Source organism: Rhinolophus sinicus, chromosome 5, assembly GCF_057876585.1.
Source record: "Rhinolophus sinicus isolate RSI-liver-muscle chromosome 5, RSI-T2T, whole genome shotgun sequence".
Classification (NCBI taxonomy): Eukaryota; Metazoa; Chordata; class Mammalia; order Chiroptera; family Rhinolophidae; genus Rhinolophus; species Rhinolophus sinicus.
This window is the reverse complement of record NC_142505.1, coordinates 72,634,800-72,655,856: the sequence shown is the minus strand read 5'-3', so window position 1 is coordinate 72,655,856 and position 21,057 is coordinate 72,634,800.

Genomic DNA, 21,057 nt, shown 5'->3' with positions numbered 1-21,057 from the left:
TCTGTCAATGGACAGTCCACGCACATGGGTGAATGGATATTCAGGAGGCCCGAGCACAGGTGTACAAGGTCCAGTGCTTTGGGCTCCAAGCCCATGGCCTCTGGTCTCTGCCACTTCAAGGCCCCCACACAGGCTGTTCCTCCCTGGGGAACACTCCTCCCCTCTCACCTGGCCAAGCCCTCCTGGCCCTTTGCATCTCACTCAAACCTCATTTTTCAGGGCCTCCTCCCAGCCCCCCTCCCAAGTTTGGCCCACCTCAGGCTGGGCCCCCATTCAGAGGTGCTCATGGCTGTAGAGGTGGATGCTCTCTCAGTTTCCTTCCTGCAAACTGAGTACCAGGAAGCCAGCACTGCTTGGAAACGTTTGGAGTCAGTCATTCTGGAACCTCAGCATATTTCAGCATCACCTGGAGGCCTTGGACTACATGGCTCCACCCCAAAATCTCATACTGGGCAGGTCTGATGTGGAGCCTGGAAACTAACATTTCTACCACATTACCAGGGATGCAGCTGCTGGGCCACAGTCTGGGAACCAGGATTTTACAGAGGTATTACCTGTTCCAGGTTGAAACAGCTCAACAACTCCAACAACACAAAAGATTTTCAATGAAAAGCAACCCCAAGCACCCACTCTCTCTGTCCCCCAAGGGAAACTGCCCCCATTTTCTGTGTCTTCTTGCACACTTTATAGCCCTGGATTCAGTTTGGTGGTTACTGCCCATGCCCCGCCCCAACCCCCACCCAGGACCACACTGCGCAGATCTGAGGGGCAGTAAAGTGTTGAGTGAAGGGACCCAGGAGACCCATTCCCAGGTACACACACACTCAGGTATGCACACTCAGCCCCTTCCCACACTCCGCTCCTAACTGGGAGTCCCCCTCCCGCCCCTCCACCTGCTGTAGGATTTAGCCTAATCCCGGAGGGAGGCAGCTGCAGCTCTCTCTGGGGGAGAGGGCTCCCCTCCAGAGGAAATCTCCTTTTATTCTCTTGCTGCCGAAATCTGACCTTCATTGGCACCTGGGCCCCTTGGCTGGGGCCTGTCCCCAAGAAGTGGCAGAGGAGGAGGCGTGAAATCACCAACAGCTGAACTCACCCAGACTTCCCCACATCCCCTCCAAGCCAGTGGCTGCTCACATTCCACAACCAGCTCCTTCCGGCCCCCTAGTGCCAGGCTCCAGGGCTTGCGCTGGTACTTGGGGCCCAGCCTGACCTGGCCCTGCTGATCTCACTGTCTGGTCCTGAGAGGTATGGCTGCGGGCTCCAAGCAGCTCCCCAACCTCCAGGCCAGCCCAGGACCCTTCAGGACTCAGTTCAGTTATCACCCCATCCAGGAAGGCCAGGCTGACCTCACGACACAGCCTTGGCATTTTGCCTCTATGAAAGACTGGAAGGACCCTCTCTCTCCCACACAGGGCAGGGGCCTCTTGGGCTCCATCTCTCAGAACACAGGCCCAGTGCAAAGCAGGCCTCCCTAAGGCTTGTCAAATGACTGAATGACCTGGTAAGGGTGATGAGACTCCCGGCCAGGGACACCTGTTCCTTCCACAGGAAATCAGGTCCCAAGAGAGGAGGGTTGACTGGCAGAGCTGAAACAGCGAGACACATATTGGACAGCACAGCTCTCGAAACATCAGGGAGGGGTAGCTCTCAGATCCTGGGGGACCCACTGAATGTGCTCCACCTCAGACCTGCCCAATACGAGGGCTGCACCAACACAGCCGAGCTTCTGCCTCCTTCCAAACATCCCCTGAAAACAGACAGAATAGAAATAAATAATGGCTGCCGTGGAATTCTCTAGAGCAGCACTGTACTACAGAACTTTCTCCAGTGATGGAAATGTTCCATATCTGTGCTGTCCAAGATGGCAGCCACTAGCCACGTGTGGCGACTGAGCACTTGAAATGTGGCTCGTGCCACTGAGGAGCTGATTGTTTTAACTAATTGAAATATTAATTTAAAGAGATGTGTGTTGACAAGACAGCTCTAGAGCCTTTGTAAAGGTGCTGCTCAGTGCACTGGAGGGGACTTCTCTCCAACTTACACCACCGAGGGGAAACTCAAGGTCTGAGGCGTGTGCATAGTGTGCTCCCACCTATGTCAAAGGTGTGCCTGACGATGCAGGGATGCAGTCGCTGGGGGACAGTGGTCACAATGGTTGCTTTTGGGGAGGGGAACCAGGTGCCTGGGGTCAGAGAGGGAGGGGACATTTGCTTCTTTTGATTTTTGTGCCTGGTACGTACATTACTTATTTACAAAAATTGAAAAAAACTTTCCCCAAAAATACCAAAGAAGAAAAGTCTCACCTTGAGTACACACAAGCTTCCAAAGCTTTCTAGCCTCAAAACCGCAGGCTGGGCCGGCCCGGTGGCTCAGGTGGTTGGAGCGCCATACTCCTAATGCCAAGGTCGCCGGTTCGATTCCCACAACTGGCGACTGACTGCCTCACCCGGGGGGAGCACAAGCCTCATAATACCAGCATGGGCCAGGGAGCTGTGTCCTACACAACTAGACTGAGAAACAATGGCTTGAACTGGAGTTGGGGTGAGGAGAGGTACAAGAAGGGGGGAAAAACTTAAGAAAAAAACAAACCGCAGGCCGCCCCACAGCCAGCTTTGGAGTCTCCAAGGCCCAGCACTCTCCTACACAGCCGTTCTATGTCCTGCCCACTTCACACACCAACCCAGCCTAGAACCCAGGCCCACCAGATGCGGCCTCCACTGACCCCTGCACATTCCCCAAACTCCCTGCACACCCCTCCCCCATCTAGTCTCCAGCCCCAGTGACCTTCCTGTTTCTCCACCTCCCCTAGCTCACACGAACCTCAGGGCCTTGGCACTTGCAGGTCCCTGACTGCCTGGAATGCTAGTCCCCTGGTTCTTCCGGCTGGCTGTCAACACAGCGTCCAGTATTTTCACCGTAGGCATATTTGCTGTGAAGATCTTTGCCACAAGTGCTTTCACCACAAGTGTTTTCACCCCACGGCAACTAATTGGTGGAATGAACTGGTTAACAGTTTGGTTTACATTCGGCAGACAATGTACTGAAGCTTGTTGGTAGTTTGGTTTCATTATCCATTGACGAAGTTCTGGCTGTTATGCCCATTTTGGTGTCATAGAAATCTTAGCGCTCATAATGGTCTCTACCGTGATGAGTAGACCTGGGGGTGATACCTGGGGGTGATACCTGGGGGAGATAGCTACTAAGCATAAAGCCAGACTGCAAAGCTCTGCGACAAGCTGGAGTGCGCACTCTGCTACCAAATGATAACGTATCAGTTTGCAAATCCTTCGGTAAGCAGAGTCATTCCTCCCACCCGAAACACCAAACCCAGCTGTGGCAAATATAAACGTCCGCTACTAATTCACAGCAGTCTTCAGAGTGCTAATTATCGATACTTTAGTTGGAAACTGACACCTCTCTTAACAAAGAAGTCACAGTGAAAAAGAAAAAGTGCCATCCCAGATGAGGAGATGAATCAACAAGGAAAAAATAAAAAGTATAATACTACGAAGGAAAGACTTCAAAGACAATGCATTTTCATTTCTCACAATAAAGACTTTTCAATTTTGTGATTAATTTGTCATGTTTCATTCTGTCCTTTTTAATGTCCCTCTTTTATTTTTTTCATCATTTTATCTTTTACAGCAAGATTGCCTAATGGCCAATTAGTTGTGTGGCAAAGATGTTTACAGCAAAGGTGCTTACGGCAAAAATACCTAGAACCTGTCAGAACAAAGGTCACCTCCTCAGAGAGACCTCTCCTGACCACCCCGGCTAAAGTCCTCCCTTGGTTAGTCCACATTTTAGCCCCTTGTTTGTTTTCTTCTCTAATGATCTTATTTGTTCACTCTTTACCAGCTGCCACCTTACTAGAAGGTGAGCTCGGAGAGGTCGAGGGGTTGTCCTGTCCACAGCTGTACCTCAAATGAGCCCCACAGATGTTCATGGATGAATATATGTTGAATGAGTTTCCCAAATTCAAAATTCAAATCTCTAGCTGGCAAGCTGATCTCAAAGGGGCTCCCCAAACCCTTTAAGGGCTAGGACAGTGCCCCCCAAATACACTACGGTGTACTGATGAACCCCACAGTGTCCACAGAGGGACAGTCAACCCCGTCCCGTCCTCTGACCCGGGGCCAAGCCCTGATGTGGGGCTGGGAACCCGGGGAGGGCTCAGGACTGTCATTGCCATTAAAGTCCCTCTAGGTTCAGGGTGTGCTTGTAAACCAGCACTCCCCCATACTGTCTCAAGGGCACAGGGAGCCAATATCTAAGGAAGGCCTGCAAATCCACAAGAAAAAGACAGACAGGCAAGCAATACCGAGAGGGTATGATGCGGCGATTGACTGACAAGGAAATCCAGAGGTTGACAAGCATCTGAGGAGATCCTGAAACTTAAGCATAATGCAAGAGATGCTCTCACTTTGCACTATCAGACAGGCAAATGTTAGAAAGCCAGAGCCTGACTGCCAGGAGTCGCAGAGCTTTGGGAGGCCTTTCTGGACGGTGGCACAGCCATCTCAGAGCCATCTGGGAGCTTTCAACTAATTATATATACACAAGCCCTATGAACTAGCAATTTTGCCCTGAAATACATACCCTCTGTGGGGGCAGAGCCCCAGAAAGTAGTTTCCAGGCTCTCGGCCTCACATAGACAGGTGCTGGCTCAGGTAGTAAATGGCCATCAACTGTGATTGCATGGCCATCAGCTGTGGCCGTCAGCTGTAACCAGTGAGCCATTGGCCACTAATATAACTGCTGTGGCTACGCTAGCAGAGAGGGGAAAGAGGGAGAAAAATGGGGGCTAGCAAGAAGGTGGCGGCTGGGCTGGCAAGCGTGGATGGTGGTTTGCGGACAGTGTGGATCCAGCCTCCAGTGAGAGTATAGTGCCGCCAGAGAGAATATAGTGGTATGACTCCCCTACCTATGGCTCCGTGGGTGTTCCTTTTTGGCCTCACCATATCCTGCGTTCTTGTATGGGGAGCGGGAGCTGAGACCCCGCTAGGCCTCCCTGCATGACAAATGGCGCAGCGAGCAGGGTCTCCCGCATGACACCCTCCCCTGAAAAAAAAAACTATGACAGGAGGTAAAGGGTCGGGGAGAGATTGGAGGCAATCAGAGTCCTTCACTGGGAGGTGGATGGGTAATGTGTGACGGGGATGCAGAGCCACGTGGAGGGAGCGCTGACTCAGTGGAATGGTAAGAAACACAATGAGCTCTAAAGGAAAAAGCCATTTGCACGAAAGAAATGATGACACAGAAAACACAGAGCAGGGCTGGCCCGGTGGCTCAGGAGGTTGGAACGCCGTAGGCCGCTGGTTCGGTTCCCACATGGGCCAGTGAGCTGCGCCCTCTACAGCTAAAATTGTGAACAACAGCTCTCTCTGGAGCTGGGCTGCCGTGAGCAGCCAGAGGTTGGTGTCCGGAGGTTGGCGTGAGCTGCTGTGTACTGCCTGGTGTGTGCTAGGCTGGTGTGGGCTGCTGTGGGCTATTGTGTGCCGCCATGAGTGGCCGGCAGCCAGCGTGAGTGGCCGGCAGCCAGCAAGAGCTGCTGTGAGTTGCTGTGAGTGGCTGACCGACGACCAGCGACCGACTACCTCAGCTGGGGGGAGCGCAAGGCTCATAATACCAGCATGGGCCAGGGAGCTGTGTCCTACGCAACTAGAATGAGAAACAACAGCTTGAACTGGAGTGGGGGAGGCGGAAGAAAGGGGGGAAAACAAAAGAAAAGAGCGTACAAAAACAGGCACAAGACCATCAGCACACTGCCTGGGGAGCAGGGTGATAAGAGTGGGGAATGAGGACCAAAGGGTTAAAACACAAAGGAGTGAGGTCCAAGAGCAGCAGGTACGCAGGGGAGGGGTCAGCGATGCTTCCTGGAGAAGATGACCTGGGTGCCCATGTTGAAAAAGAATGAAGAGCTAACCAGGTAGAATAAGGTGTGGGGTGTGTGTGTGGGGGGGATTGGGGGCCTCCAATGTTTATTGAGCACCTATTCTAGGTCAGGTGTCATTCTAGTCACTGGTTTACCCTGTGATGAAGACAGGTCTGCCCTGAAGAGTTTAAAACCTGGAGGTGGAGACAGACACTAAACAAATGCCCAGGAAAGTGCTGACTAGAATTAAACACAGGCTCTGAAGGTCAATTGGCTGCAGCTGTGAGTGTCTACAGTGGGGACTGATCCTGACCTGACGCAGGGAAGGGCTCCACGAGGAAGTGATACTGGATCTGAAGGAGGGGACCACTTGGTCTTGTGATGAAAGGGAGGAAAAGCATTCCAGGCGGAGGGCACAGACTCTGCAAAGGTCTCGAGGCAGGCAGGAGTAGGGAGAATTTAAGGCACTCCAATCTGACATGTGGACAGAGCACATACAGCGTAAGGAAGACCACAGTGCCAGATGAGACCACAGCACAGTGAAACTTGCAGGCTGCAGACTTCATCCCCAGGGGAGTGAAGAGACCAGAGAGCAGGGGCTGCTACTGCAGATGTGAGGAGATGGGCGAAGGGCCTGTTGCAGTGTCCAGTTAGAGATGGAGATGGAATACACCCGTGTATTCCCAATACACCCGAATACACCCAAAATACACCCGTGGTCTCCCAGGGGACAGAAACAATGAGCCCCAGTGTCCATACTTCTACTGTCCACTTCCCCTCCCATCCTCTGGCCTGGGACCAACACCATTGTGAAGCCATATTGCTGTCTCCCAGGCTTGAACTAGGGAGTGACCTGGGGATAGAAGCTGATCTAAGATGTAGAATAAGAGGGTTTGCTAATGGTGGTACTAATGGTGGTGGGAGGGCGAGGAAGGTGGTCAGGGACTTGCAGGTGGGAAAGAGCCAAGACTTGGGTGACCAGGCAGAGTCCATGTGAGTGTTCCAGGGACCTGAGGAGGGATGCATGGAGGTTGGAGGGGCAGATAATGGTGAAAATTTAAGTCAGACAGACTCGTGCTTGACCCTGAAAAAAACAACAGGGAGCTAGCACCACCCTAACTCCCCCGTCCTTGTGTCCTTGTACCTTGCATCCAAACCACCCCCAGCCCATCGCTTGGCCTCCTCTCTTTACCTCACCGATCTCTTCTTTCCTCTTTGGTCTCTGTCCTAGGCATAACTGCGCTGTGGGAAGGGTCTCCAGCTCAGGGAGCAGACTGGAAGGGACACATTGGGGTGATGGTGCCACCTCGTGGCAGGCACGAGAAATGCAGCCTCCCACTTCAGCCTCGTGTGAGGTGGGAGCAGGGGCCTTGGGCTGCACCCACAGAGGTTTCAGGTAGAGATCCTGTGAAGAGATGTCCTTCCCTGCTGGTGGTGATCAGGTTATCTGGAGGACCGGTCAGTTCTTAATGCTGTATTTTTCAGAGTGATGCTGATAAGCAAGCCCCTCTCCACCCCACCTACGGAACAGATGATGGGCGAAACTACTATAATTAGCCCTGCTCAAAAGCCTCCCACAGTCTCCAGGATTGGGTCGAAGGTCCTAAGACAGCATTAAGGAGTTGGCCCTGGCCTTAGGCACACCTCATTCTCATTAGTTTCAATCCCTCCTTCCTCCCTCCCACCTCCCCCAATCTGTGCACCCCCCTTTCCTTTGTACGGGTTGTTCTCTCTTTCTGGAGCACTCTCCCACTCCCTACTCGTTTTCAAAACTCCTAGTCTTCTTTCAGGTTTCAAATTCCCTAAGCCTCAGGAGGAGACCTTCCAACGCTTCCACATTAACTAGGCAAAGAGGGAAGGGAAGAGTGTTTCAGGCAATGGGAACAGCATGTGCAAAGGCCTAAGATGCCTTCAGGGAGATGCGAAGGGACCAGAGACCAGAGAGACTGACAGAACTGGCAGGGCTGAAGCAAAGGATATAATCAGATGTGTGTTTGGAAAGGCTCACACAAAGTTGCCAAGTGAGAAAGGCACTAAAGAGGCTCGGGTGGGCGTGGTGAGAACAGGCAGGAGCTACATAGGTGACAGGTGATGGGGGCTTGGACCCCTGAGTCCTACTTCTTGCTGGCTAGGTCCTGACTTGGGGCTTTACCTTCCCTGAGGGGGCCCTGACTTACTCCAGTGTGCTCCACACCAGCTCTGGCTGCCTACTGTGACACCCTCCCCACTTCTCATCCTCTGGTGTTAGGTCCCCAAGCACTGCCTGCCCCTCAGAGCCAGCACCTGTGCTTTGTGGGAGCTCCCACCACATTTTATTTTATTTTATTTTTTTCATTTCTTTTTATTCGTTTCAGGTGTACTAAACAATGCAATAGTTAAACATTTACACCCCTCACAAAGTGATAACCCCCCTCCCCCAATCTACTACCCCTCTGACATCGTATATAGCTGTTACAATTCCATTGACTCTATTCGCTATGTTGTACTCCACATCCTGTGACCAAATATAGATAGATAGATAGATAGATAGATAGATAGATAGATAGATAGATAGATAGATATTAAATTATAGTTGACATTCAGTATTATTCAGCTTCAGCTTCAGGTGTACACTGCAGTGGTCAGGCATCTACACCATCTTTGAAGCGGACTCCCTAATAAGACAAGTGCCCATTGGATACCCTACAAAATCTTTCCAATTTGTACTTCTTAATTCTTTCCCCCTTTTCACCCACTCCCTCAAACCCCCTCCCATCTGGCAACCATCAAAATGTCCTCTGTATCTATGAATTTGTTTCTGTTTTGTTTATTTTTTTTAATTTTGTTCCTTAAAATCCACTTATAAGTGAAGTCATATGACATTTGCCTTTCGCTGTCTGACTTCCTGAACTCAGCACAATGCTATCTAGGTCCATCCATGTTGTTACAGATGGCAACATTTCACTCTTTTTAATGCCTGAATAATATTCCATTGTATATATGCACCACCTCTTCTTTATCCATTCCTCCATTCAGGGACACGCTGGTTGCCTTCATATCTATCTAAGCTGCTTAGATATCCCTACATATTTTTAATGGTCACACATGGGTGTGGGACCAGCTCGTTCTACTCTCTGACCTTCCTACCAGCCTTGAGGTGGCTTCTTCTGTATGTCATTGGTTTTAGGGCTTTGATTCAGCAAGACTTCAGGCAATTCTCAATGATGGTTGTTTTGTAGTTCAGTTGTAATTTTGATGTGGTCATTACAGAAGGTAAGCACAGTGTTTACCTACTCTGCCATCTTGATGAGAAACATCTCAAATGTGTAATTTCTATTATATTATATATATTCTCTGTTTCATGCATTTGTAGCCCAGCTTTCTTAATGTGGTCCCACCACATTTTAGATGACAGGACGCTTGGGCTCAAAACTACAAAGTCAGTAGTGAATGGCAGAGATGGGATTTGAACCGTGTTCTGTCTATCTCCTCTACCATACTAGGTGGCCTAGCAGTTATAGGCAGGGCTCTGTCATTCGATGGCTGTGTGACTTTGGGTTGGTCACATTACCTTTCTCTGTCTCAGTGTCCTCTCTACAAAATGGGAGCAATCACAATAACTTGCTCTATGGGGTTAATGAAGAGTATACGGAATAAAATGTCCATAAGGGGCCCAGCAGAGCTCGAGGCACACAGTAGGTGCTCACATGAATATTGTCCCAGGAACTGAACATGCTCACTAAGGAAAGGTATTTCACACTCTTGAATCAGGGGGAGGACAAAGGGAGCTCCGGGAGGGCTGGGAACAGAGAAAGCAGAGAGACCATATCAGGGCAGGTTCACAGCTAAGTCATCCTGAGTTTCAAGCTCAGAGCAGGTGTCAAGAGCACCAGCTCTGAAGGGCCTTGAATGCCACCGAGGAGCCACCAAAAGTTCTGGAGTCAGAGAAGACACAGCCACTGCCCTAAACCCAGGGGTGGGATGCTTTCTCCTCCACAGGTGCCAACACTGGCCTTGGAGGCCCCAGGAAGCCTGGACAAAAGTGGGCACTGGCAACAGGGAGCACATACTCAGTCTTCAGAGAAGACCTGAGTCCAGGAAGCCCTTCCTAGTTCCCAGAACCTCCCCCATGTAATTCTGTGGCTGATCACAAGGTGGCGATACTGCACCACAAAAGTCCTGCCTTTCCTCCCATCCCGTCTTTCAGCCCAAACAATGCCTTCTACGTGCCTCTAAAAGCTCTAGGAAGAATCCTTGCAACATCTCTGTGAGGTAGTCTATTCATATTTCCAACTTCAAGGTGAAAATGAGGACTCCAAGAAGTCCAATACTACCCTTAAGATCATCCAACCAGGATTTGAACCCTGATCTGTGCATCTCCCAGTCTGGCTGCAGCAGCTACCTGTCCTAGTAGGATGGAAGTTTGTGGTTCTCTCTCCTGCCCCCATCAATGGGAAGTGCTGCCTTTGTTGAGCTAAGAGATTAATCTGCCCTGCGTGTAGAATATTAGACAGAACAAGAAGGACTTTCATTTTGGCTTTCTCTCTCTTAAGTTTAGCTCACTTACGTAGCTTTTGCACTGGGGGTGAGACGATGGGACAGTTTCCATCCCTAGGGTAGAGGGGAGCCGGGCTGAGATTAAGCACCTCCACTGTGCCAGGCACTAAGCCAGGCATTCATTCCTACATGAACTCAGCATACAGTAATGAAGCACCCACTGTGTGCTGGTCACAGGAGACACAGTCATCCCAAGCTTTCGGCACACAGCAGTAAATAAATATTTATATATATTTATTTTAGATATAAAGATATATTTTAAAAGTATATTTGTTTTAAATGAGCACTCAGCTTAATAAATATTTATTGAATGAATGACCTACCTTGAGCCTTAGGTACCCCTGAGTCATGCAGGTAGGTAGTGAGTTTGGACCTCTAGGACAAATCTAAGCTAGAGATGGAGGCTCAGGCATTTACGGGATGCCAGTGACGGAGTCAGAGAGACTGAGTAAACGATCAGCAAAGTGGGCCTGTTTGCCAGCCCATGATGTGGGGGTATGGAGAAGGGCTTGTGAAAGAGGTAGGAGACAAGAGGAACCAGACAAAAGCAGAATTCCCTGGAAACCTTATCAGTTCCAAGGGTCAACAGAGTCGAATGCTGCCTGAAGTGAACAGCAAAGATTATGAAACGCCACCAGATTTGGCCAGAGCGGGACTGTTGGTAACCGGAAGCTAGACGGCAGTGGGATGAGGAGGCTGGGGCAGTAGAGCCGAGGAGCGGCAGAGCCTGGCTGTAGGGGTATTGAGATTTTTCTCTTAAAAGGAAGGGAACACTACATCGTTTGTGGGCTGCTGGGAAGGAGCAATTAGACGGGAAGGGTTTGCGCTCCAGAGGAGCGAGAGGAAAAAGATGCACAAAAGCAGGAGGAAGTATTAGGGCGGGACCCAGAGCCCAGAGGAGGGCCGGCCCAGGCCTCTTCCGTCTCTTCCCTATCACCGAGCGCTGGGGCAGGGCTGGAGGCGAATTCAGACAAATAGGAGCCCAGGGACAGTGGGATCGCTAGCTGGATCTGGGGCACGCTGGGCACAACTAGGTATTGGCAGCTTTTTCTCCGCACCGTCCAGCGCACAAAGATCACCTTTCCCAGGCTCCACGCCCGCAGCTCGGATAGTGCAGGCCACGCCTGGCCGCCGCTGATTGGCCCGCGGGAGCCATCCGACCGAGCTGGCCAATCAGAGGCGCTCTCTCAGGAATGCGGCCTTTAGTGTGGCCAGAGTGGAAGCCAGATCTGTGGCGGGTAGGTGGTGCGGGCCACGTGCGTACAGTCGCTCTCTGCGGCGGATTCCCAGGCAGGTTCCCGGTCAGGTTCCAGAGACCCGACTGCTACGACCCTTGTGTCCTTTTGCTAAATCCTGTTCTTCTCTTTCGCCAGTTAATGCGACACATACTGGGTGTGTTCATCCCAGTCCCTTCTGTCATGACTGGTCCAAAGTGGTGATTTGGAGGAAGACAGAACGAAGTTCAAGTAACTCGCTTATTATGTGACCTAGGACAGATGTTTAACATTGCTGAGCCTCAGGTTCCTCGTCTATAAAACGGAATTACTAAATACCAACCGTGGTGTTTTTGTGAGGATTGTAAAGCCCACAGTCCCTGGTACATGGTGAGCTCCCAAAGAACATTGGTTATATTTTTTATGATTGTTGACATTTCTACCCTTCAGGAACTCATAATTCTCATCTCACACCGCCTTGTGTTAAGGCTACTTTTTATTCCTATTGTTTTACTGGTGTGTAAACTGCTTGCCAACAGGGATGTGCCCCTATGCTTTTTCAGTCTTCTAACTCCACAATCCCCTTAGTCTGACAAGGGTAAATTTAAATTACAGAAACAGTAGTAGGATAGAGTATGCAAAATCATGGGATTTATAACATGGAAAATCTCAGCAGTTAGGTGGGGATATTTATAATGCAACATTGGTGTACTGAAAAACATCTTAGAAGGAGGCCACTTATCAGCTCTGTGAGCTCAGGCAGATCTTGACCTCTTTCAGCCTCATGAGAACAATAATCATGACTATAACAATCACAGGACTTACAAGGTGCCAGGCACTATTTGAAGGTCATTAATGTTAGATAGGACAAGGGTCTGAAGGTCTGGGTGGTTCTTTCTATTTGCTAAACGTTAAAATGTAGCACAGCATTTCGCAGAAGCAGCTGTAACCAGATGAGCTTCACTGGAACCCAAACCAATAAGTGTAGGCAACTGCAAAGAAGAACTCAAAATGTAATTCCAAATAGTGTATATAAGAAATGGCTAAGCCTCCCTTTAGAGAGCCGTGGATGTGAACCCGTCTCCGTTACTTGCTGCAAGTGAATAAAACTGCCTAACAACAACTGTCTCATTCTTGAATAGAACACCCCAAGTGGCAAAACCCTTGAGTTCAGTAATGCTAACTCTTAACAACCCCATTTTACAGAGAGGATACACAGGCACAGAGAGGTTTTGTAACTTGCCTGAGTTCACACAGCTGTTAAAGTGGCAGAGCTGGGGTTTCAAACCAGGTCTGTGGGTCCGAGTCTGTGTTCATAACTTCACAGTGTGCTGCCTCTCAGACACCACACAGGCAGCTGGCACACAGAACTATGGAGAGGGCTAGCACTAACAGGACGAGGTCTTCTGCATCCAGGCACCAAAGGAGGCCAGTGTGGCTGAATGGTGGAGAGGGAGGGGAACAGGGTAGATGATGAGCCTGGACTTGCAGTCAGGACCACGTCTTGCAAGGTGTTCTAGGCCACACTGAGGAACTGTTGTTAGCACGGAGAAGTGTGTGACTGGGTGTTGTGAGGGTATTTCTGACCCCTCATTGCCATAGGCTTGGGCTGTATAACGCAGCAGGAGCCAGTCTCTCACTATGGTTTAGCTTCAGTCCCTGCCCAGCCTGGAGATCCAAGGCCCCTCATAGCCCTAAGTCCCCTGGCTGCCCCAGGGCTCCCTCCCTGGGCAGAGCTGGAGATACCACCAATTTGAGCCCGCGCTCCCCACTCCTTTCTAGTTTCATCCTTTGCCTTAAGCTCATTAATACAGCTAATTAGACAGGCCTTCTAAAATCAATTCCATCCTCCCATTGGCTATCCTAGCCCTGCGCTTCCAGTTTTGATTTTGGATATGCCCTATTATTTAAAGCCTATGTAAGTCTCCTTGGGCTTATTGTCAACTATAGACACATCAACGGACTTTCCAAGCAAGGGGCCCAGGGTGTTTTTTGGGGTGGGGCAGGGCAGGGCTTCTGTTGACTATCAGCCCTGAGGTGGTCATCATCTCATGAGTCCTGTCTCGCCACTGATTCCTCTGGAAACCCCCTGGGGGGGTCTCCTCTATAGACTTCCTGGGATTTCTCATCATTGCTCCCACCCCCACCAAAGGCTTCAGGTCCCATCTCCTTTATGAGGATCCGTGAGGTACTCTCCCTCACCTGGTTCTTCCTCCATGTCTTCCAACCACATGTATGTTCAACCACTAACATGTGAGCCCCTGACATCCTTCAGGCTCTCCAAGCCTCACATGCCAAGACACCAGCAGCTGCCTTTCTCCAAAGCATTCTTGCCGGAAAAAAAAATGCTAACCCAAATCTAATCAAGCCTCTGGCTTAATGTGCTGTTCACAGGAAATGCAGGGGCAGAGGAGCAGGTTCAATGTCACCATGAGGAAACATCGGCCAACTGCAGAACATGGGGCCTTCTTAGGATAACTGGCTCAGTCACTTCAAAAGTCAAAAGTCATGGAAAACGTGAGGTGGGGACATTATAAGATACTGAAGAGATACAAGGACCAATGTCATATATGATCCTTGATTGGATTATATAGTTTAGAAAAATCATCTACCAAAGACATTTTGAGGAAATTGATTTTCTTTTCTGGGAGGGAGGGGATTTGAATATTGAAAGAGCATTAGATATTAGAGAATTATTATTGGATGGTGCTGTGGTTATGTAGGAGATTGTCCTCATGTTTTGGAGAAGTTTGCTGTGTTTAGGTGAGAAGTATCAGAATGTCAGTAATTCACTTTGAAATGGTCCAGAAATGAATCTCTTTATCTGTGAAGCAAATATGGCAAAGTAGGGGTGGACGGGTGGCTCAGTTGGTTAGAGCACCAGCGATTCCCACATGTGCGGTTTGATTCCCACGTGGGCCAGTGAGCTGCGCCCTCCGAAACTAGAATGAAGTCAATGAGCTGCCACTCAGCTCCTGGGTGGCCAGATGGCTCAATTGGCTGGAGTGTGTGCTCTCAACCACAAGGCTGCTAGTTGGACTCCCGCAAGGGATGGTGGGCTGCGCTCCTTGTAACTAACAACGGCGACTGGACCTGGAGCTGAGCTGCGCCCTCCACAACTAAGACTGAAAGGACAACAAGTTGACTTGGAAGGAGCTGAGGAGTCCTGGGAAAAAACACACTACTGTTCCCCAATAAAAAAAAAGTCCTGGAAATACACACTGTTCCCCAATAAAGTTCCCCTTCTCCAATAAAATCTTAAACATGAAATATGGCAAAGTATTAACATATGTTGAATCTAGGTGGTATCGGTTATATTAATATTTTTCTTTTTCTGTATGTTTGAAAAAGTCACAAAATATTAAAAAAAAACACAAAAACAAAAAAAACACACCCGAATGTATTTCCCACTCCTGCCCCAGCTGTGTTCCTTCTGTCTGCCCATCTCCATGGTTGATGCCTCCATCTAGCCACCTCAGCTGGAAATCTGGACCCCACTTGGACACTTCATACTCCCTCATGCTTGCATCCAGTTTCCAGATCCTGTTCATTCTACCTTCTGAAACCCCTCTTAGTCCGTCCTTTATCCCCATTTCCCTTGTCCAAGTCACAGCTGCCTCTACCCTTATGGCCCAAGCATCCTCCTAAGTCTCTCTGCTTCCACTCTCTTTGAAATGGTTCATTCATTTCAAAGAGAATGGTCCATTCTCGCCCTCCACATAGTTGCAGGGCCATCTTTCTCAGTGTTATATCTGGTCGTGGTATTCCCCATGCCAGCAGAATTAAACCCCAATGCTTCAAAGCCCTTCATAGTCTGCTGCTGATGACTTCTGAAAAATTTCCTCTCTTCATTTTAGCCACCTTCAACCACTTGGCTCCTTTATATCCTCTTTATATACTTTAAGAATATCTTCAAGACCTCCTGAAAGCTTGAGAATATTACAAATCTGCCGACAAAAATGTGTAGACATCAAGTCCAGGTACCAGCCAAACTCATTGCCAGGGGCAGACATGTGTGCTCATTTAGCTTGTCCTTATTTCTGCCCCCAAGCTGGCTTCATAGCTTGCCTTTGCCCCCACCCCAACTGTGTTGGCCAGGAGAGCTGCCACGGGTCATTCCAGCCTCAAGAAGTCACCCATAGGAGGTAGCCCTGCCCAACCTCCCCCCAGGACTGCACATTGTCCTGTGTATGTCCAGGGGTGGCTGGCACTGAGGCTTTGGAAATGTTGCCTGTGGTCACGGGCTCTGTGCTGTGGCTTCTTTCCTGCCTCTGCCAGCCTGGGTCCCTAGGCCATGACTTCACATGTACTCTCTCCAGCACTTTATCCCTTGACCCTGCATCTGGCACCCTTTGCCCTCCAGAACCCTGGAGGGGATCCAATCATGAGTGGAGGGTGCCCACCAGTTAGGCACCCCTGGGCTCAGGGCCCCAAGGTCACTCAGCTTCCTTGAGTCTACAGCCTCTCCCTTCCCTCTCACTTCCTACTTCTCCAAGAAAACAGAGGCACTGGATGGGACCTCCCTCAATTTCCTTCCTTTCCCAATTAAAACAGAGTTGAGGCCCCACCTTGCTTTTCCCTGCATGTCTCAAAAGATGAGGGGTTTCTCCTCTGTACCCAGGCCCATGACCCCATGACTCCATTCACACTCCCTGCACCTCCTTGACCTCAGTGACCTCTTGGTCCTGTACCTTCAACCTTCCCCTCTCAACTGGCTTCTTCCCAACAACACTCGAAATTCATTCAAGAATTTATTCATTCAAGCCAAAAATATTTATCAAGCATCTAGTCTGCACCAGGCCTCATTCTAGGCATTGGGAACATAACAGTGAACAAGTCCTGACCCCCTTGGTACTTTCATTCTAGAAAGATGGGGTTAGGGACAAAAAAAACCCCAGACAATCAAGACTGTGTGGCACTGGCATAAAGATAGGCCTATCAATCAATGGAATAGATCAAGAATTAAAAAATAAACCCATGTTTTTATGGTTAATTGATTTTTTTGACAAGGGTGCCAAGACCATTTAATGGGGAAAGACAGTCTTTTCAACAAATGGTCTGGAGAGTGCTGATACCCACATGTAAAAGAATGAAGTTGGACTCTACCTCACACCATAAATTAACTCAAAATGGATCAAAGTCCTAAATGTAAGAGCTAAACTATACAACTCTTAGGAGAAACATAGGAGTGATTTTTCATGACCTGGGGTCAGGCGATGGTTTCTTAGATATTTCTAAAAGCACAGCAACAAAAGAAAAAATAGATAAATTGGACTTCATTAAAATTAAAAACTTTCATATTTCAAAGGATACCATCAAGAAAGTGGAAAGACAACCTACAAAATGGGAGAAAATATTTGTAAATCTTATATCCAAAAAAGGACTTGTATCCAGAATACATGAAGAACCCTTACGATTCAACAACAACACAAGACAAACTGACCAATTTGTAAAATGGGCAAAGATTCTGAGTTGACATTTCTCCCAAGAAGATATACAAATGGCCAATAAACACAAGAAAAAGCACTCAACATCATTATTCATTAGGGAAATGAAAATTAAAACCATAATGAGGTACCGTTTCACACCCACTAGGATGGCTATACTCAAAAAGGCAGATAATAACAAGTGTTGGTGAGGATGTGGAGAAATTGGAACCCTCATACATTGTTGGTGGGAATATAAAATGGTGCAACCACTTTGGTACCAGTCCTCAAAGTCTCTCAAAAAGTTTAATATGGGGGATGGCGCGGTGGCTCAGGTGGTTGAAGCGCTGTGCTCCTAACACTGAGGTCACTGGTTCAATTCCCACAACTGGTGACCGACTGCCTCAGCCGGGGGAGCGCAAGGCTCATAATACCAGCATGGGCCAGGGAGCTGTGTCCTACACAACTAGACTGAGAAACAACCGGTTTGAACCCGAGTGGTGGGGGGAGGGGGTGGCGGAAGAAGGGGAAAAAAAAAGTTCAATAAGGAGTTACCACATGACCCAGCAATTCCACTCCTACCGGTAGGTAAATGCCCACAAGAAATGAAAATGTGCTCTTATGTACATGAATGTTCATAGCAACATTGTTTGTGATAGCCCCCAAATAGAAGCAACCCAAATATCCAACAACTGATGGACATCAACTGATAAAATGTGGTCAATCCGTACAATGGAATATTATTCAGCCATAAAAAGGAAGCAGTACTGATACATGCTATAACATAAATGGATCTGGAAAACGTAATGTTCAATAAAAGAAGCCAGAGATAAAAGACCACATATCGTATGATTCCATTTATATGACATGTCCAAAATAGGTAAATCTACAGAGTCAGAGAGTAGATTAGTGGTTGCCAGGGCCTATGGGGAGGAAGAGAATGGAGGTGTGACTGCCAATGGACAGGGTTTCTCTTTAGGGTGATGATGAAAAAGCTCTGGAATTAGAGAGCGGTAATCGTGGCACAACTTTGTAAGTATATTAAAAACCACTGGATTATACACTTTAAAAGAGTGAATTTTATAATATGTGGATTCTATCTCAGTAAAAAGAAAATAAAGAAATAAATAGGAAAAAAATCAGATAATTTCAGAAAATGGTAATTGCTATAAACCACTTCAACAAGAAGATGTGATAGAGGGATCTGGAAGTCAAAGGGCGTTTTTCAAAGTGAAGGAGGAGCCGGGTGGGCCTGTCTGAAGAGGGACATTTGAACTGATTGACAGAACAAGCCCTTGGGAAAGCTGGGAGGTGAGCCTGCCAGACAGAGGGAAGAGCAAACACAGGCCCTGAAATGGAATGATTTACACAAGACCAAGTCTGTTCTGCCTTTAGAAAAAGCCCTCCCTCCCTAGTCCCTCTTTGGCAAATGCTGTCTCCTGTTCTACATAGCCACACGTTTTTCAATCACAGTTTTTGCCTAAGGTCTTCACCTGGGGAATGTGAAGATTTTCCAGATTATTCTGAGCATGGCTGGAGTTAAGGGAACAAGTTCCCAGAACTTTAACTTCCATATGAAATCCGTGGTCTGCCCTAGAAAGCTCCTTTTTCCAGGTCTCCTTTCAGACAGTTTCCATCTCCCAAGAGAAAAGCCACGTGTCACCAAATGAATCTCCCTGACAGGACACCTCAGGAGAGAGGGTGCTGGGAGAGTTTCCCAAGGACTTACCTCACCAGTCTCAGGGGAGTAAGACTCTGGCATTGTCATTCTGTCCTAAATTAGAACTCTGCAGGGGAATGGTTGTCATGGGGACGCATGGTAACATGCTGGTTGTAACTGAGAAGTGGAGTCAGATATTTTCTGACTGACAGTCAGTTGGCTGAGGGATTTGATGATAGGGCATGGCTTTGCCATTTTAGACACATGGGGGACATTTTCTATAAATCAATAGAGCTGAAACTATAGTCCTGCAAGTTTTGATGAAGATGTATTTAAAGTGCACACAAATCAAAAATTCTATTATTTGTAACATATGACTTAAAAACAAAATTAGATGCTCACTTTCTGGGTTGTGGGTTATATACATACTATCTCAAAATTCTTTAAAGGGGCACTTGATCAGAAAATTAGAAGTCCATCTACTTCATTAAGCCCTTACGCTAGAGTCTCATCTCTGCCTTTGTCTTACCTGACTCCCTTTAGTATTTGTTGAGTGACTACTGGGTATAAATTCCATGCCACTCCACCACTTTCCAGAGCAGGACCTTTCACAGGCTCCTTTCTCAACTTTGGTTTTCATCTATAAAATAAGATAATATCCTCTCCTTGCAGGGAGACAATGAGTGGGTGAATGTAAAATGGTAACCCTTAGGCAGAAGGTGCAGCCACTCTCCTGGCCACAGGCTGCAGACCTCCCCCTTTCCATGATGCATTCCCCTCCCCGCCATAGCCCAGCGTTCTCTTATTTTTCCCTCTTCCCCTAGGAATCAATATGTTCAGAATGGTTGGTTGGAAGCTGAGAGTGAATCTAACAAAATCAGGCACCCAGAGAAGGCACAGGTTGGGGGTGGGGGAGGGAAGAATATGTTGGGTGGAGCCCGGTGGCATCCTGAAGGACATGTCCAGTAGGCAGCTGCTCTGGGCAGTGTCTAGTGCCAGGCCCTGCCCACATTCACATATTAATCTGCACAATCACCCTATTTGTGAGGCTGAGGGAGGGCAAGGGACTGCCTGATAAGTGGCCTGACTGTGATTCAACCCCACATCTATCTGACTCTAGATTCAATAGGTTCTCTTACAATTTTCTGAAAGTGCTGCCTGGCACAGAGGCCTGTGTCTTTTCCAAACACCCCCAAATCCTGTTAGGGAGAGTTTAAGTTCTGCACAACCCATTCGGTCCATAATCAAAACATAATTCTTCTGTCTGTAGGAGAGGAGCGGAGGAGATAGATCGGCATTAGGAAATGTTTCCCTAGAACTTACTTTGAGCCTCAAGGTCCTGGGCTTGGTCACTGAAGGTCAGAGAAGCATATGCCCTGAGTCTTGTAAGGGGTTCACCTACTGACTCGACCAGATTGGGAAGCCAATAGCAGGGGCTCATCCGGGAAAAATGACTGCCTACAGGGTTGGGATCAGGGAAAACTTCCAGGAGGAGGAGTCTTCTAACCTGGGCCCTGAAGGATGAGCAGTTTGTAAGACAGTTAGGGGGAAAGGCAGAGGGACCGTCATGAGCACAAGGCTGGATGGAATGTGGCCTATCCTGGGACAGTGAGTAGACTGCAAAGCCAGGAAGTGATGAGGGCAGAGATTAGTGGACACCACACAGAGGCTTTTCCAAAGAGAATGTATGAGAGAAAGAACACCTGAAGGTGGAACCTTGAGTCCTTGGGGCTGGGGCTTAGGCTGCAGGGTCAGGTCAGCAGACAGAAACATGGTATTTTGGGCAGGAAATAAACGTTGCTGGAGGGCCATATGGCTTCAGATGTGGCCATGCATTCCTTGCTTTTAAGTTGAAGCCTGATCCAGTTCTGGGGAAACCCCTGGGTGAGAGGGAGAGGAAGGAAACAGTTCTTGGACCCATCAGAAGAGATGGTTGTGGTGTTCATCAGCATTTGGGATTGATTATCAAAGGCCTCCATGCCTCTCCCAAGACCTGGCTGTTTAGTTGGAAATGGAAGCTGCTCCTTTAGTTGGAAATGGAAGTGCAAGGCTGCTTACTTGCACTGGGAGTTGGGCTCTCAGTAGGTGACACTTCCTCTTCAGAAAATAGGGATAACAATGGTGCCCATCTCAGCATTAAATCAGAGGGTGTCGTGGAGAGTAGCTGGCACAGAAAGAAGAAGCCACAACTGTTATTGAAACAAGACAATCCTGGCCTATCCCATCGGCCAGGCGCTGGCCAGGGTTGTTTCCAGAGGTGGGCTCTATCTCTTCTGGCACTTCTGGAGCAAGCTTTCTACTGCAGAGATGCAAGCCTGAACTTGCTCCTTAACTTTTCTTGGCTCC